This window comes from Arachis stenosperma, chromosome 5 (assembly GCF_014773155.1).
Source record: "Arachis stenosperma cultivar V10309 chromosome 5, arast.V10309.gnm1.PFL2, whole genome shotgun sequence".
Taxonomy (NCBI): domain Eukaryota; kingdom Viridiplantae; phylum Streptophyta; class Magnoliopsida; order Fabales; family Fabaceae; genus Arachis; species Arachis stenosperma.
The window spans coordinates 12377712-12393504 of record NC_080381.1 but is presented as its reverse complement, the minus strand read 5'-3'; the positions used below and the strand labels follow the sequence as shown (position 1 = coordinate 12393504).

The 15793-nt window shown below is 43.7% G+C and overlaps 2 non-coding genes across 2 annotated transcripts; one reads left to right on the top strand and one right to left on the bottom strand.

Annotated features, from left to right (window-relative positions):
* Positions 1-479: 479 nt before the first annotated feature.
* Positions 480-587, top strand: LOC130984194 (small nucleolar RNA R71). Its single transcript, XR_009088143.1, has one exon. It is a non-coding gene; the product is annotated as a small nucleolar RNA R71 (small nucleolar RNA).
* Positions 588-15234: 14647 nt separating this feature from the next.
* Positions 15235-15342, bottom strand: LOC130984701 (small nucleolar RNA R71). The gene has a single exon (XR_009088616.1). It is a non-coding gene; the product is annotated as a small nucleolar RNA R71 (small nucleolar RNA).
* Positions 15343-15793: the final 451 nt, after the last annotated feature.

Genomic DNA, 15793 nt, shown 5'->3' with positions numbered 1-15793 from the left:
TTGAAACCTTGTTGAGGTCTCTCTTGATTCTTCCATGAGAAATTTGGGTGATTTCTCCATGAAGAATTATAGGTGTTTCCATAGGGTTCTCCTAGGTAATTCACCTCTTCCATTGAAGGGTTCTCAGGATCATAAGCTTCTTCCTCAGATGAAGCATCCTTAGTACTGTTTGGTGCATTTTGCATTCTAGACAGACTTTGAGAAATCAAATTGACTTGCTGAGTCAATATTTTATTCTGAGCCATTATGGCATTCAGAGTATCAATCTCAAGAACTCCTTTCTTCTAACTTGTCCCATTGTTCACAGGATTCCTTTCAGAAGTGTACATGAATTGGTTATTTGCAACCATCTCAATTAGTTCCTGAGCCTCTGTAGGCGTCTTCTTCAGATGAAGAGATCCTCCAGCAGAGCTATCCAAAGACATCTTGGATAGTTCAGAGAGACCATCATAGAAAATACCTATGATGCTCCATTCAGAAAGCATGTCAGAAGGACACTTTCTGATTATTTGTTTGTATCTTTCCCAAGCTTCATAGAGGGATTCTCCATCCTTCTGTCTGAAGGTTTGGACTTCCACTCTAAGCTTACTCAATTTTTGAGGTGGAAAGAACTTTGCCAAGAAGGCATTGACTAGCTTTTCCCAAGAGTCCAGGCTTTCTTTAGGTTGAGAGTCCAACCATATTCTAGCTCTGTCTCTTACAGCAAAAGGGAATAGCATCAGTCTGTAGACCTCAGGGTCAACCCCATTAGTCTTGACTGTGTCACAGATTTGCAAGAACTCAGCTAAAAACTGATGAGGATCTTCCATTGGAAGTCCATGGAACTTGCAATTCTGTTGCATTAGAGAAACTAACTGAGGCTTAAGCTCAAAGTTGTTTGCTCCAATGGCAGGGATAGAGATGCTTCTCCCATAGAAATTGGGAGTAGGTGCAGTAAAGTCACCCAGCACCTTTCTTGCATTGTTGGCATTGTTGTTGTTTTCGGCTGCCATGGGTTCTTCTTCCTTGAAGAATTCGGTCAGGTCCTCAACAGAGAGTTATGCCTTAGCTTCTCTTAGCTTTCACTTCAAGGTCCTTTCAGGTTCAGGGTCAGTGTCAACAAGAATGCCTTTGTCTTTGTTCCTGCTCATATGAAAGAGAAGAGAACAAGAAAATGTGGAATCCTCTATGTCACAGTATAGAGATTCCTTGAGGTGTCAGAGGAATAGAGAAATGGAAGACAGAGGTAGAAAATTCAAACTTATCAAAGAAGATGGAGTTCGAATTTTGCATTAAGGGATAGTGTTAGTCCATAAATAGAAGGATGTGAGAAGAAGGGAAGTAATTTTCGAAAATTAAGTAAAAGATTTTGAAAACATTTTGAAAAACACTTAATTGATTTTCGAAAATAAGAGTGGAAAAGAAATCAAGTGATTTTTGAAAAAGATTTTGAAATTAGAAATCAAAAAGATTTGATTGAAAACTATTTTGAAAAAGATGTGGTTAAGAAGATATGATTGGTTTTAAAAAGATGTGATTGAAAAGATATGATTTGAAAACAATTTTAAAAAGATTTGATTTGAAAAACATTTTAAAAAGATTTGATTTTAAAAATTAATGACTTGCCTAACAAGAAAAGATATGATTCAAACATTAAACCTTTCTCAACAGAAAAGGCAACATACTTGAAATGTTCAATCAAATCATTAATTGTTAGTAAGTATCTTTGAAAAAGGAAGGAAATTGATTTTGAAAACATTTGATTGAAAAGATTTGATTTGAAAAAGATTTGATTTTGAAAAACTTTGAAAACTTGAAAAAATTGATTTTGAAAACAAAATCTTCCCCCTTGTGCCATCCTGGCGTTAAACGCCCAGAATGGTGCACATTCTGGCGTTTAACGCCCAAACTACTACCCTTCTGGGCGTTAAACGCCCAGCCAGGCACCCTGGCTGGCGTTTAAACGCCAGTCTGTCTTCTTCACTGGGCATTTTTGAATGCCCAGCTTTTTCTGTGTGATTCCTCTACAGTATGTTCTGAATCTTCAATTATCTGTATTATTGACTTGAAAAGACACAAATTAAAAATATTTTTGGATTTTTAATAATAAGGAATAATCAAAATGCACTTAAAATCAAATAACAATGCATGCAAGACACCAAACTTAGCAGTTTGTATACCATTGACACTAACAAAATGAGAATGCATATAACAAAACACTCAAGTCAATAGAATTCAAAGATCAAAACAAGGAAATCATCAAGAACAACTTGAAGATCAATGAGGACACATGCATGAATGCAATAAGAACAGAAACATGCAATTGATACTAAACTTAAGATGAGACTCTAGACTCAAACAAGACATATTTTTGGATTTTATGATTTTGTAATTTTTTTTTTGGATTTTTCGAAAATTAAGTGAAAAGGAAAATAAAGGTATCAAAATTCTTAATGAGAATTCCAGGAATCATGCAATGTTAGTCTAAAGCTTTAGTCTAAAGAAATTAGACATGGCCGGCCAAGCTTCAGCAGGACATTGCATTCAAGAGCTAAATTGATGAGAATCAATCAGCTTTGGTGATGATAAGAACATCACCTTGAAACACTAGAATTCATTCTTAAGAACTCTGAAGAAAAATACCTAATCTAAGCAACAAGATGAACCGTCAGTTGTCCATACACAAACAATCCCCGGCAACGGCGCCAAAAACTTGGTGCACGAAATTGTGATCACTACAACTTCGCACAACTAACTAGCAAGTGCACTGGGTCGTCCAAGTAATACCTTACGTGAGTAAGGGTCGATCCCACGGAGATTGTTGGTATGAAGCAAGCTATGGTCACCTTGTAAATCTCAGTCAGGCAGACTCAAATGGGTATAGTGGTAAACGAATAAAGCAATAAGATAAAGATAGAGACACTTATGCACATCATTGGTGAGAGCTTCAGATAAGCGTATGAAGATGCCTTCCCTTCTGTCTCTCTGCTTTCCTACTGTCTTCATCCAATCCTTCTTACTCCTTTCCATGGCAAGCTTGTGTAGGGTTTCACCGTTGTCAGTGGCTACCTCCCATCCTCTCATTGGAAATACGTCCCTGATGCTCTGTCACAGCATAGGCTATCCATCTGTCGGTTCTCAATCAGGTCGGAATAGAATCCAGTGATTCTTTTGCGTCTGTCACTAACGCCCCGCCTTCAGGAGTTTGAAGCACGTCACAGTCATTCAATCATTGAATCCTACTCAGAATACCACAGACAAGGTTAGACCTTCCGGATTCTCTTGAATGCCGCCATCAGTTCTTGCCTATACCACGAAGACTCTGATCTCACGGAATGGCTGGCTCGTTTGTCAGGCGAGCACTCGGTTGTCAGGCGATCAACCATGCATCGTGCAATCAGAAATCCAAGAGATAAACACTAGGGCCTCGAATGCTTGTAGAACAAGAATGGTTGTCAGTCACCTTGTTCATAGGTGAGAATGATGATGAGTGTCACGGATCATCACATTCATCAAGTTGAAGAACAAGTGATATCTTGGACAAAGAACAAGCGGAATTGAATAGAAGAACAATAGTAATTGCATTAATACTCGAGGTACAGCAGAGCTCCACACCTTAATCTATGGTGTGTAGAAACTCCACCGTTAAAAATACATAAGAACAAAAGTGATCATTGGTTTCGGCCCCAGAGAGGAAACCAGAAGAACCAAGATGAAAATACAATAGTAAAAGGTCCTACTTATAGAAAACTAGTAGCCTAGGGTGTACAGAGATGAGTAAATGACATAAAAATCCACTTTCGGGCCCACTTGGTGTGTGCTTGGACTGAGCAATGAAGCATTTTCGTGTAGAGACTTCTCTTGGAGTTAAACGCCAGCTTTCATGCCAGTTTGGGCGTTTAACTCCCATTTAGGTGCCAGTTCCGGCGTTTAACGCTGGAATTTCTGTAGGTGACTTTGAACGCCGGTTTGGGCCATCAAATCTTGGGCAAAGTATGGACTATCATATATTGCTGGAAAGCCCAGGATGTCTACTTTCCAACGCCGTTGAGAGCGCGCCAATTGGGCTTCTGTAGCTCCAGAAAATCCACTTCGAGTGCAGGGAGGTCAGAATCCAACAGCATCTGCAGTCCTTTTCAGTCTCTGGATCAGATTTTTGCTCAGGTCCCTCAATTTCAGCCAGAAAATACCTGAAATCACAGAAATACACACAAACTCATAGTAAAGTCCAGAAAAGTGAATTTTAATTAAAAACTAATAAAAATATACTAAAAACTAACTAGATCATACCAAAAACATACTAAAAACAATGCCAAAAAGCGTACAAATTATCCGCTCATCAGAGGCCATGGTTTCGGGTTCGGGTCTGAATCTGTTGGGTAGGCCGGTTCGGGTCCGCTAGGTTTCCGGTTTAAGGTTTCACGCTCGGTGGTCTTGGTTCACGGTCTACGAAGTATGGTGTACGCCATGGGGGACGTCGGTCAGGGATCACATGTAGGGGGTTCATGGTTAAGGCCCCCGGGTTTAGGTCAGGGGTTCCACGGCTCGGGGTCAATGTGGCTATGGTTTTGTGTTCGGGTCTGAATCTGTCAGGTAGGCCGGTTCGGGTCCACTAGGTTTCCGGTTTAGGGTTTTATGCTCCGTGGTCTTGGATATCGGTCTATGGAGTGTGGTGCACGCCATGGGGGACGTCGGTCAGGGATCACGGGTAGGGGTTCATGGTTAAGGCCCTCGGGTATAGGTCAGGGGTTCCACGGCTCGGGGTCAACGTGGCCATGGTTTCGGGTTCGGGTCTGAATCTGTCGGGTAGGCCGGTTCTGGTCCGCTAGGTTTCCGGTTTAAGGTTTCACGCTCAGTGGTCTTGGTTCATGGTCTACGGAGTGCGGTGTACGCCATGGGGACGTCGGTCAGGGATCACGTGTAGGGGTTCATGGTTAAGGCCCTCGGGTATAGGTCGAGGGTTCCACGGCTCGGGGTCAACGTGGCCATGGTTTCGGGTTCGGGTCTCAATCTGTCGGGTAGGCCGGTTCGGGTCCGCTAGGTTTCTGGTTTAGGGTTTCACGCTCGGTGGTCTTGATTCACGGTCTACGGAATGTGGTGTACGCCATGGGGGACGTCGGTCAGGGGTCACGGGTAGGGGTTCATGGTTAAAGCCCCCGGGTATATGTCGGGGGTTCCACGGCTCGGGGTCAACGCGGCCATGGTTTCTGGTTCGGGTCTGAATCTGTCGGGTAGGCCGGTTCGGGTCTGCTAGGTTTTCAGTTTAGGGTTTCACGCTCGGTGGTCTTGGTTCACGGTCTACGAAGTATGGTGTACGCCGTGGGGGACGTCGGTTAGGGATCACATGTAGGGGTTCATGGTTAAGGCCCCCGGGTTTAGGTCGGGGGTTCCACGGCTCGGGGTCAACGTGGCTATGGTTTCGGGTTCGGGTCTGAATCTGTCAGGTAGGCCGGTTCGGGTCCACTAGGTTTCCGGTTTAGGGTTTTATGCTCCGTGGTCTTGGTTCACGGTCTATGGAGTGTGGTGCACGCCATGGGGGACGTTGGTCAGGGATCACGGGTAGGGGTTCATGGTTAAGGCGCTCGGGTATAGGTCAGGGGTTCCACAGCTCGGGGTCAACATGGCCATGGTTTCGGGTTCGGGTCTGAATCTGTCGGGTAGGCCGGTTCGGTTCCGCTAGGTTTCCGGTTTAGGGTTTCACCAATGTTCTGAAAATTGGTTTGAACTGGCCGGTCGAACCGATCAAACCGGGAACCGTTATCAAATACGGTTCGAACAAAAGACAAAACCGCAGAATTTAAAAACCGAAGTTGGCCCGTCGAACCGGCCAGAAACCGATCGGTCGAACCGAACCGTGACTGGGCCGGTTTTTGAAATTTGCCCCAAACGCCATGTTTTGCATGCTGAAGAGCCAAAGGGAACCCTAGTCAATAGTCACAGAGGCACACAGACCTCACCCCTCTCCTCTCTCGAGCCTCCACTCTCACCTCTCACCTCTCACCTCTCACATTTCCAGTCTCCACTCTCACTCTCCGTTGAGCCACCGCCACTTTCGTCCAGCCACCGCCGCCATCACAACATCCGTTGAGCCAACGTTAGCCAGCTCTGTTCGCACAGCCACGGACCGTTGCGAAGTTAGTCTTCAAAAATCGCAACCACCGCCAGTGCCAGTTTACGTCGCGCAGTGTCCTCCCGCGGGCGTCAACTCTATTCGACACTTTCCATCGCGCCACTGTGTTAGCCAGCTCTGCATTTCTCCAGGTTTCTAGCTTCTAACCCTATGATTAAACTCTGTTGATTGTAATAATAATTGTTGAAGCATGATTAATTTATTTAATTGTTGAAGCTGATTGCTAGTTATTAGAATATTTTTCAGAAACTACTTGTAATGTTCTTCACATTAAAAGTGATTACTTGTTAGTTCTAAATTTTGCTGTTGATTGCTTGAAGCATCAATAATTGTTGAAGATGATTGCTAGTTATTAGAATATTTTCCTGACATTGTTTGAAATGGTCTTCACATCAAGAGTGATTAATTGTTTGTTTTAAACCTTGCTTTTGATTGCTTGAAGCATGATTAATTGGTGAAGATGATTGCTTGAAGGGTGAAGCATGATTAATTATTGATAGATTTATTTTTTTCTTGTCTCTGTTTCCAAGAAATCATTCAGCTATCCTTTTTCTCTCAACCTGATGGCCCAGTGATTGGAAATGGCTCCTTTAAATTGTCATTCTTATTTCCAGGGTATGAACGGGTTTCTATTCCTTCATAACTACCTATATTTGTATATTTTCTTTTGTTGTCATATTGACTTTTGTTTATTGATAGTATAAAAGAAGGATTTTATCTAGGTCCACCACCGAAAGATAAGCTTCCCAAGGTATATTCTCCTTTGTTAACCTTTTGGATATTGCCACTGATAATATATAATCCTGTTTGTCATATTTGTGTAGAATTCTACACAAGGTTCTGTATTGTTAGGGGCAATTTCGTATGGAAAACTGTCATTTTCTGAGGGGGAGAATAAAAATCCAGAAAAGCACCTTGCATCATATCAACTAATAATACACAAGGTTCTGTATTGTTAGTGATTAAATGTTTGTACTAAAGCCTGCTACTGCTGGTTTTTAATTTATGAGTATGCTATTTTTGAATTTTTGTTGTTAGATTTTTTTATTTCAGAGTTTAGGGTGATTCATCAAATTGAGAATTGGATTGTTGGTATTTCTCTATATGTATACTTGTTCTATATCTTAGTGCTGAGTCTCACAAATATTCTCAATTACTTACAGCTATAATTTCCTTCTTGAATGAGATTTTATTTTTCCAAAAGAAATCATAGAAGATTAGGGTTGTGGATTTTTTAATTGAGTGATGAGTGTAAAGCTAAAGATGATGATGACAAAAGTACTTGGAAACATATATCTTAAGAGTGTTTTAAAAAAATTTTTGAGTTTGTAAATTGATAAGATCATATAGTTTTAGTGTGTTTATTTATATTTTATTTATTATTTTATTATAAAACGGTTTTTCAGATTCAACCATGGTCGAACCGGTTGAACCTGTAAACCAGTGAACCAGTAGCTAGAGCGATTCGATGATCGGTTTGGTTTTCAGAACCTTGGGTTTCACGCTCGGTGGTCTTGGTTCAAGGTCTACGGAGTGCGGTGTACGCCATGGGGGACGTCGGTCAGGGATCACGGGTAGGGGTTCATGGTTAAGGCCCCCGGAGATAGGTCGGGGGTTCCACGGCTCGGGGTCAACGTGGCCATGGTTTCGGGTTCGGCTCTAAATCTGTCGGGTAGGCCGGTTCGGGTCCGCTAGGTTTCCGATTTAAGGTTTCATGCTTGGTGGTCTTGGTTCACGGTCTACTGAGTGTGGTGTACACCATGGGGGACGTCGGTCAGGGATCACGGGTAGGGGTTCATGGTTAAGGCCCTTGGGTATAGGTTGGGGGTTCCACGGCTCAAGGTCAACGTGGCCATGGTTTCGGGTTCGGGTTTGAATCTGTTGGGTAGGCCGGTTCGGGTCCGCTAGGTTTCTGGTTTAGGGTTTCACGCTCGGTGATCTTGGTTCACGGTCTACGGAGTGTGGTGTACGCCATGGGAAACGTCGAGGGATCACGTGTAGGGGTTCATGGTTAAGGCCCCCGGGTATAGGTCGGTGGTTCCACGGCTCGGGGTCAATGTGGCCATGGTTTCAGGTTCAGGTCTGAATCTGTCGGGTAGGCCGGTTCGAGTCCACTAGGTTTCCGGTTTAGGGTTTCACGCTCGGTGGTCTTAGTTCACGGTCTACGGAGTGCGGTGTACGCCATGGGGACGTCGGTCAGGGATCACGGGTAGGGGTTCATGGTTAAGGACCTCGGGTATAGGTCGGGGGTTCCACGGCTCGGGGTCAACGTGGCCATAGTTTCGGGTTCGGGTCTGAATCTGTCGGGGAGGCCAGTTCGGGTCCGCTAGGTTTCCGGTTTAGGGTTTCACGCTCGGTGGTCTTGGTTCACTGTCTACGCAGTGTGGTGTACGCCATGGTGGACGTTGGTCAGGGATCAGGGGTAGGGGTTCATGGTTAAATCGCCCGGGTATAGGTCGGGGATTCCATGGTTCAGGATGAACGTGGCCATGGTTTTGGGTTCGGGTCTGAATCTGTCGGGTAGGCCGGTTCTGTTCCGCTAGGTTTTCGGTTTAGGGTTTTGCGCTCGGTGGTCTTGGTTCACGGTCTACGGAGTGTGGTGTACGCCATGGGGGACGTCGGTCAGGGATCACGTATAGGGGTTCATGGTTAAGGCCCCCGGGTATAGGTCGGGGGTTCCACGGCTCGGGGTCAACGTGGCCATGGTTTCGGGTTCAGGTCTGAATCTGTCGGGTAGGCCGGTTCGGGTCCGCTAGGTTTTTGGTTAAGGGTTTCACGCTCGGTGGTCTTGGTTGACGGTCTATGGAGTGTGGTACACGCCATGGGGGACGTCGGTCAGGGATCACGGGTAGGGGTTCATGGTTAAGGCCCCCGGTTATAGGTCAGGGGTTCCACGACTCGGGGTCAACGTGGCCATGGTTTTTGGTTTTGGTCTGAATCTGTCGGGTAGGCCGGTTCGGGTTTGCTAGGTTTCCGGTTTAGGGTTTCACGCTCGACGGTCTTGGTTCACGGTCTACGGAGTGCGGTGAATGCCATGGGGACGTCGGTCAGGGATCACGGGTAGGGGTTCACGGTTAAGGCCCCCGGGTATAGGTCGGGGGTTCCACGGCTCCGGGTCAACGTGGCCATGGTTTCGGGTTCGGGTCTAAATCAGTCGGGTAGGCTGGTTCGGGTCCGCTAGGTTTCTGGTTTAGGGTTTCACGCTCGGTGGTCTTGGTTCACGGTCTACGGAGTTTGGAGCACGCCATGAGGGACTTCGGTCAGGGATCACGGGTAGGGGTTCATGGTTAAGGCCCCCGGGTATAGGTCATGGATTCCACGGCTCGGGGTCAACGTGGCCATGGTTTCTGGTTTTGGTCTGAATCTGTCGGGTAGGCCGGTTCGGGTCCGCTAGGTTTTCGGTTTAGGGTTTCACGCTCGGTGGTCTCGGTTCACGGTCTACGGAGTGCGGTGAATGCCATGGGGACGTCGGTCAGGGATCACGAGTAGGGGTTCACGGTTAAGGACCCCGGGTATAGGTCGGGGGTCCCACGGCTCCGGGTCAACATGGCCATGGATTCGGTTTGGGTCTGAATCAGTCGGGTAGGCCGGTTCGGGTCTGCTAGGTTTCCGGTTTAGGGTTTCACGCTCGGTGGTCTTGGTTCACGGTCTACGGAGTGTGGTGTACGACATGGGAGACGTCGGTCAGGGATCACGGGTAGGGGTTCATAGTTAAGGCCCCCGGGTATAGGTCGGGGGTTCCACGGCTCGGGGTCAACGTAGCCATGGTTTCGGGTTCGTGTCCAAATCAGTCGGGTAGGCCGGTTCGGGTCCGCTAGGTTTCCGGTTTAGGGTTTCACGCTCGGTGGTCTTGGTTCACGGTCTACGGAGTGTGGTGTACGCCATGAGGGACGTCTGTCAGGGATCACGGGTAGGGGTTCATAGTTAAGGCCCCCGGGTATAGGTCGGGGGTTCCACGGCTCGGGGTCAACGTGGCCATGGTTTCGGGTTCGGGTCTGAATCTGTCGGGTAGGCCGGTTTGGGTCCGCTAGGTTTCCGATTTAGGTTTTCATGCTTGGTGGTCTTGGTTCACGGTCTATGGAGTGCGGTGTACGCCATGGGGGACGTCTGTCAGGGATCACGGGTAGGGGTTCATGGTTAAGGCCCTCGGGTATAGGTTGAGGGTTCCACGGCTCGGGGTCAACGTGGCCATTGTTTCAGGTTCGGGTCTGAATCTGTCGGGTAGGCCGGTTCGGGTCCGCTAGGTTTCCGTTTTAGGGTTTCACGCTCGGTGGTTTTGGTTCACAGTCTACGGAGTGCGGTGTACGCCATGGGGGACGTCGGTCAGGGGTCACGGGTAGGGGGTTCATGGTTAAGGCCCTCGGGTATAGGTCGGGGGTTCCACAGCTCGGGGTCAACGTGGCCATGGTTTCGGGTTCGGGTCTGAATCTGTCGGGTAGGTCGGTTCAGGTCTGCTAGGTTTCCGGTTTAGGGTTTCACGCTCGGTGGTCTTGGTTCACGGTTTAGGGTGATAACGAAGATCAAAATTAAGATTTTTTAATTCTACAAACTTTGATATCATGTTATGTTCTTTTTCTTTTTCTAAGTAAATATTGGCAGACATTACAAAATACGAAAATCTTATATATGACTTATAACTAATATAACACAAAAAAATGATGTATTCCACGACACTGTAAAAATATTCAATTTTTCCAATAAGTCTTTTTACATATTATCGAATTATTCATCATGATAATGTTGAATTAATAATCTATAATACTCTTTAGAATAAGTTACATCCAAACAATAAAAATTTATGTATTATATTTCGATAGATTACACACAAATTGTTACGCATGGTATAATTATCTTGGAATTATTTAAAAAATTTATTGTCAAATAAAATGTTAACAGAGATATCTACAGTTATTTAGTTATAAATCATTTTCGTCAGTTGTTGTTGTCCTCGTGTAGTCTAATATACATGTAAATTTTATCAGTTATGAGAGACACCACACAAGACGACAAAAAGCAAACTCAGACAGACACCACAGGTGTAACAGTTGCTGCATCTGAAATGGAAGTCGTTAATGAGGCAGTGCTCCAGGAAACGACGAAATTGGTTGATTAAAGGGAGCCATAGGTTGCAAGCGCTATTTTTCAATGTTTGGTGAAAATTTTAGCGGCAACACAATTCGGGTTGGCTCGATTAAAAGCGTGATAAATGAGAAACATACAGTTCGCAAGACCTCACGACCAATTAGCAAACTTAGCCACCCTCACTCAACACAGATGAAGCTGATGAACCTGCTCAATGTTTCCGGCGCACGCAGCAACCTCCGAGGCTATGGTAAGGAAATCTATGCGGGGGGATAGATTGTGTTTTGATGAGCGGATAATTTGTATACTTTTTGGCATTGTTTTTAGTATGTTTTTGATATCTTTTAGTTAGATTTTAGTACATTTTTATTAGTTTTTATTTAAAATTCACTTTTCTGGACTTTACTATGAGTTTGTGTGTTTTTCTGTGATTTCAGGTATTTTCTGGCTGAAATTGAGGGACCTGAGCAAAAATCTGATTCAGAGACCAAAAAGGACTGCAGATGCTGTTGGATTCTGACCTCCCTGCACTCGAAGTGGATTTTCTGGAGCTACAGAAGCCCAATTGGCGCGCTCTCAACGGCGTTGGAAAGTAGACATCCAGGGCTTTCCAGCAATATATAATAGTCCATACTTTGTCCAAGATTTGATGGCCCAAACCCGCGAAGCAATCCGGCCTCAGGAATTCCAGCGTTAAACGCCGGAACAGGAATAAAAGTTGGAGTTAAACGCCCAAACTGGCATGGGAGCTGGCGTTTAACTCCAGAAAAGGTCTCTACACGAATTTCCTTGATTGCTCAGCCCAAGCACACACCAAGTGGGCCCGAAAGTGGATTTTTATGTCATTTACTCATTTCTGTACACCTTAGGTTACTAGTTTACTATTAATAGGACCTTTTACTATTGTATTGACACAGACTTTGGTAGCGATCTTCACTTTTATGCTATCTTAGATCTCTGGGAGGCTGGCCATTCGGCCATGCCTGGACCTTATACTTATGTATTTTCAACGGTGGAGTTTCTACACACCATAGATTAAGGGTGTGAAGCTCTGCTGTACCTCGAGTGTTAATGCAATTACTATTGTTCTTCTATTCAACTCCGCTTGTTCTTTATCTAAGATATCACTCGTTCTTCAACCTATGAACAAAGTGACTGACAACCATTCTTGTTCTACAAGCATTCGAGGCTTTAGTGAATATCTCTTGGATTCCTGATTGCACGATGCATGGTTGATCGCCTGACAACCGAGTGCTCGCCTGACAAACGAGCCAGCCATTCCGTGAGATCAGAGTCTTCGTGGTATAGGCAAGAACTGATGGCAGCATTCAAGAGAATCCGGAAGGTCTAACCTTGTCTGTGGTATTCTGAGTAGGATTCAATGATTGAATGACTGTGACGTGCTTCAAACCTGTAACCTACTGGGCGTTGGTGTTGGGAGGCCACAACCAAACTCTAAGTTTGGTGTTGAAACCCCACATTCAAACTCTAAGTTTGGTGTTGGGAGGTTTCAACACGGTTCTGAGTGTTTCTGAGGCTCCATGGGAGTCCTCTGTCAAGCTAATGACACTAAAGAAGCGCTTGTTGGGAGGCAACCCAATGTTTTATAATTAATTATTTTCTTTTGTTATTTTATCTTTTTTGTAGGTTGATGATCATAAGAAGTCACAAAAACAATGAAAAAAGCAAAAACAAAATGAAAAACAGGAAGAAAAACAGCACACCCTGGAGGAAGATGCTGCTGGCGTTCAAACGCCAGTCAGCCTAGCAGTTGGGCGTTTAACGCCCAGTCTGGCACCTTTCTGGGCGTTTAACGCCAGAAAAGGGCACCAGACTGGCGTTAAACGCCAGTAAAGGGCAACAACCTGGCGTTAAACGCCAGGAATGGGCACCAGCCCGGCGTTTAACGCCAGAAATGCCTCAAAACGTGATTTTGAGCAACTTTTGGTGCAGGGATGACTTTTCCTTGACAATACAGGATCTGTGGACCCCACAGGACCCTACCATCACTCTCTCTCTTCTTCCCCCATTCACCAATCACCTCAACACCTCTTCCCCAAAAACCCCTCACCTATCAAATCCCATCTTTCTCTTCACCACTCACATCCATCCTTCATAAAACCCCACCAACCTCACCCTTCAAATTCAAACCACTTCCCCTCCCAAACCCACCCTCAAATGGCCGAACCTTTACCCCCTCTCTCCTATAAATACCCTTATTTGGGATTACAAATTGCACTGATTCCTGGAATTCTCATTAAGAATTTTGATACCTTTTCCTACTTAATTTTCGAAAATCACAAAAAAATTTACAAAACCATAAAAATCCAAAAATATTTCTTGTTTGAGTCTAGAGTCTCATCTTAAGTTTGGTGTCAAATGCATGTCTTTGTTATATTTTTCGAATCCATGCATATATTTTGTGTTCTAATCTTTGAATTCTATTGACTTGAAGTATTTTTTTTGTGTCTCATATGCATTCTCATATTGTTAGTGTCAGTAGTACACAAACTGCTAAGTTTGGTGTCTTGCATGCATTGTTATTTGATTCTTGTTGCATTTTGATTATTAAAAATCCAAAAATATTTTTAATTTGTGTCTTTTCAAGTCAATGATACAAAGAATTGAAGATTTAGAACATACTGCAGAGGAATTATACAGAAAAAGCTGAGCATTCAAAAATGCCCAGTGAAGAAGGCAGACTGGCGTTTAAACGCCAGCCAGGGCACCTGGTTGGGCGTTTAACGCCCAAAGAGGTAGCATTTTGGGCGTTAAACGCCAGAATGTATACCATTCTGGGCGTTTAACGCCAGGATGGTGCTAGGGGGAAGATTTTGTTTTCAAATCAATTTTTTTCAAATTTTTCAAAATCAAATCTTTTTCAAATCAAATCTTTTCAATCAAATGTTTTCAAAATCAATTTCTTTCCTTTTTAAAAGATACTTACTAACAATTAATGATTTGATTGAACATCACAAGATTGTTACCTTTTCTGTTGAGAAAGGTTTGAATGTTTCAAATCATATCTTTTCTTGTTAGGCAAGTCATTCATTTTTAAAATCATATCTTTTCAAATTGTTTTTAAAATCATATCTTTTCAAATAGTTTTCAAATCATATCTTCTCAATCACATTTTTTGACATATCTTCTTAACCACATCTTTTTCAAAATAACTTTCAATCAAATCTTCTTAATTTCTAATTTCAAATTCTTTTTCAAAAATCACTTAATTTCTTTTCCACTTTATTTTCGAAAATTAATTAATGTTTTTCAAAATAATTTCAAAATTTTTCACTTGATTTTCGAAAATAAACTTCCCTCCTTCTCACATCCTTCTATTTATGGAGTACCACTCCTTCTAAATGCACAATTCGAACCTTATCTAATTAAAGTTCGAATTCATCTTCTCCTTCGTCTTTCTATTTCTCTTTTCCTCTGACACTTAAAGGAATCTCTATACTGTGACATAGAGGATTCCACATTTTCTTGTTCCCTTCTCTTTCATATGAGCAGGAGCAAGGACAAAGGCATTCTTGTTGAAGCTGATCCTGAACCTGAAAGGACTTTGAAGAGAAAGCTAAGAGAAGCCAAAGCACAACTCTCTTTAGAGGACCTGACCGAATTCTTCAAGGAAGAAAACATGGCAGCAGAAAACAACAACAATGCAAACAATGCAAGGAAGGTGCTGGGTGACTTTACTGCACCTACTCCTGATTTTATGGGAGAAGCATCTCTATCCCTGCCATTGGAGCAAACAACTTTGAGCTTAAGCCTCAATTAGTTTCTCTAATGCAACAGAATTGCAAGTTCCATGGACTTCCAATGGAAGATCCTCATCAGTTTTTAGCTGAATTCTTGCAAATCTGTGACACAGTCAAGACTAATGGGGTTGACCCTGAAGTCTATAGACTGATGCTATTCCCTTTTGCTGTAAGAGACAGAGCTAGAATATGGTTGGACTCTCAACCTAAAGAAAGCCTGGACTCATGGAAAAGCTAGTCAATGCCTTCTTGGCAAAATTCTTTCCACCACAAAGATGGAGTAAGCTTAGAGTGGAAGTCCAAACCTTTAGACAAAAGGATGGAGAATCCCTCTATGAAGCTTGGGAAAGATACAAACAATTAATCAGAAAATGTCCTTCTGACATGCTTTCTGAATGGAGCATCATAGGTATTTCTATGATGGTCTCTCTGAACTATCTAAGATGTCCTTGGATAGCTCTGCAGGAGGATCTCTTCATCTGAAGAAGACGCCTACTGAAGCTCAAGAACTGATTGAAATGGTTGCAAATAACCAATTCATGTACACTTCTGAAAGAAATCCTGTGAACAATGGGACTAGTCAGAAGAAAGGAGTTCTTGATATTGACACTCTGAATGCCATTTTGGCCCAGAATAAAATATTGACTCAACAAGTCAATTTGATTTCTCAAAGTCTGTCTGGAATGCAAAATGCACCAAACAGTACTAAGGAAGCTTCATCTGAGGAAGAAGCTTATGATCCTGAGAACCCTTCCATGGAAGAGGTAAATTACCTGGGAGAACCCTATGGTAACACCTATAATTCCTCATGGAGAAATCACCCAAATCTCTCATGGAAGAA